Below are 3,316 nucleotides of genomic sequence, written 5' to 3'. Positions count from 1 at the left end.
CTTTGTTACTTTTTGGAGAAACATCTGTTCTAAGGTGATGCTGAAATGTGTGTGATTTTCTACTTTATTGTCCTCTTTGCCATAGAAATGAATAGTTACTCCACTGATTTTGAAGCTGCACTTCTGGCATGACAGTGACATTAACTTTCAGGGTTAAGCAGTGCTGTAATAATACATAATCTGATTCTGGGATATATCAGTATAAATTTCTAATATAAATATATTCATTTATATCATTAAATTTTTATGAAGTCTCATCACTTTGAGGGATTTTTTGTTTGTTTTTCCAGTAAAGTTACTTTGGCTACAATGGGATTTGATCCGAAGCCCACAGGAGTCATAGACAGCATTAATAAAGTAAAACTTTATTGAAAAGAACTCTGCAGTCAGGTTGACCTTTATGCCTTTGCAGTATTTCTGTCTGCAGCATGTATTTGGAGTGGTTTGCTTTAAGACCTCAGTAATATAAGTGGAGGGATTTTAGTGCTGGTAAAGATGGTAAACACACCACTGTTACTGATCACAAAACATATTTCCACATAGCCAGTATGCAGCTTAATTATTTAGAAGATGAATATGTCTTGCTACATGCTGTTTGTCTAAAATCAGCAGCATCAGAAATATTAACCCCTGCACTTTGCTGTACACTTCATTTGTCCACAGTGAGAACATGTGATCATAGTCACCAGCCTTGAGCGTCAGCTTCCTCTTGATGATTTCTGCTTTGACATTTCCATTTCCATGCCCTGTTGCATTCATTGCAAAGTGAATTTCGTCTCTAGGTAAAGCCAGTGTAATTGTATTTTGAGTACCCTAGTTCTCTGTGGTGTTAGAAATCTGACATAAAGCATAAATCTGACTTGTAATGTGACTACTTAGAGATCTGTGTTCTCACTCTTGTCATTACATCTGGTATTAGTAGGTAACCAGACCTTTTCTGGATATGCCTGTCATGATATGGAATGCATCCAGAATTTCATCAGGCTTTCACTTCCTACTTCTAAAAAGCATAAAGAGCTTTTCTCTGAGGTTTTTTGTAGAAAGCAGCTGTTTAGTTCTGCAAGTTCAGAGTCCTTTAACTGCATCTCAATTTATAAAGTTGCATCCAGTGCTCCCTTTTATTAATGAGCTTCTGAAGGTTTTTTCAGGGAAGATGCACAAATTTTCCTTATGTTCTACAGAAGAAATATGACTGGATATTGAAATGGCCTCAGAAACAAAAATTGAGGTCTGTTTATTCTATAGTTCTTCACCTATGTTCCTGAATTTTTACCCACCTTATTTTTTTTAAGAAACCCAACCAAATAAAACCAATTACAACCCCACACTTACCAAGCTGAGGGGAATTAGCCATTTAGCACAGAACTAATTTTATAATATGCAAATGTTTGTATGTTGATCAATGATACAAGTCAATGTGTTACTGATGTTGCCAGTCCTCAAGTCTTCCTTGTCTGTGTCACAGGTGCTGCTTCTCTCTACCTAAATCTGACCTCTTTCATACCAATCAAGTTAGTTCCACTGCCAGAATGAATAATTTCTAAAATATTTTAGAATCTACTTACTTTTTTCTTCAGCTAGGGGAACAGCAGGGACTTCCCAACCAAACAGTGTCACTTTCTTGTTAGAGAAGAAAAAAAAAAAAACTACTAAAAAAATTTAAAACAAAAATGTTAATTGAAAATCAGGAATATTAGTAGGAAAGAAGGAAGCATATGCTATAAAATCATTTGGGTTATTTCTTGCATGGTCCAATTCCACACAGGAAGTGCTTGGGCAGTAGTTTATTGGATTGATCTCTGGCTGATCTTGATCCCATGTAGAAAGTAGGTATTTTAAATAATCATTTCATATTGAAGCTGAAGGCTTAAATTAAGCCCTGTGATTGCTTTAAAAAAAATAATGGAAAAAAAATATATTTGGAGACTTTGGAGGTATTTTTTGTTTGTTGTTTGGTTTTTTTGAAGTCCATCCAATGCAGTTACAAAGGAATTCCCTGTCAATTTGCACTTACAGAGGCTGTTTACACAAGGCTACACGGAAAGGGTAGCCAGGTGTTGATGTTATCTGAATGGAATTAGAGAAATGTGCTAAGTATGAGGTACAACTTCAGCACTGTGGAGCTCAGGGGGTGTTTGTAATGACTTAAAACGTGAGTAAGGTCTCTTTGGAGTAGAGTAAAACAAAATTGTTTGAATGAAACGAGTTACAAAACCCCTGAAACCTGAGTGAATTAAAAGATGCACAAAACCAGTCATAGTTTTGATGGTTGTTCTGGCATTGCATTTTGTACTGAGTTTTGGGGAATTCTCAGTTACACTTCTCAAGTGGAAGCTTCTTTAACTGAAGAGCTTTCACCTGAAGAAAACTTTTTTCCCCCCGAAATCTGTAGTTTGCCGATAATTCAGATCTTCTGAGAGCACAGCAAATTCCAGATATCCAAGTATCCTCTATGAAACATCTTTATGCATCATCTTTTAACCATTTTCCTTAGTGAAAGCAGAACATGAATTGCTGATGTGTGTTGCATTTGCACTTGAAAACCTGATTTCAGAGTGTGTTAAACCTTGATCTATTTTTGATAGAAAAGAAATGTAGCATTTTAATCTAATTTCCATTTAATGCCAAGGATATTCATGCAGTGAAAAACATATATCAGGGTTTGATGCAGTGATTTTTAAGCCAAGAAAACAGCAGGCTGGCAGTGGTAAATCTGAAATGAAGATGTATATCTCTTCAGAAACTCTGGTTTCCTCCTGCCCTCTTTATACCAAATTTTGTTTCCATTCTTCCAGGACAATACAGGTGAAGCAAGAACCAGAGCTTTTACCCTTTGTTCTCTGAAAGTGAGCACTGGCTTTTGCCTGGGGTGTCTTTGTCCTGTCACTTAATTTTCTGATGGGAGGTCGGTTAAATAAAAAAATATAGAATAAGTATTTTTAATTAAAATCAGATTTAAGCTATTAATTATTTTGAAATTCTCTATGTTAATAGAGATCTAATGAATGGAAATTGAAGTCCTATATTGAAAATACTGAACAATGCTTATATATTTTTAACAAAACCAGTATATATATGAATATTTGAAACGTGCATGAAGGTGGAAATTGGAAGATTGTTTTTATGTTAACATGTTTATAAATTGAAATTCTTAATATCCAGTACCAAAACCCTGCAAAAGGGCTAATGAAAAGAAAATGTAATGTATTCTGATTAACAGCCTGTGTAATACAATCAATGGGTGTGGTGTTTTTGTTCTGTATTATATTTATTATATGTAAGTAAACAATAAATATTATAAATCTTATTTTCATAA

This window comes from Pseudopodoces humilis, chromosome 8 (assembly GCF_049639895.1).
Source record: "Pseudopodoces humilis isolate 2021_Gansu_Grassland_sample_001 chromosome 8, ASM4963989v1, whole genome shotgun sequence".
NCBI classification, from domain to species: Eukaryota; Metazoa; Chordata; class Aves; order Passeriformes; family Paridae; genus Pseudopodoces; species Pseudopodoces humilis.
The sequence above is the reverse complement of the archived record's forward strand: the minus strand, read 5'-3'. Positions refer to the sequence as shown.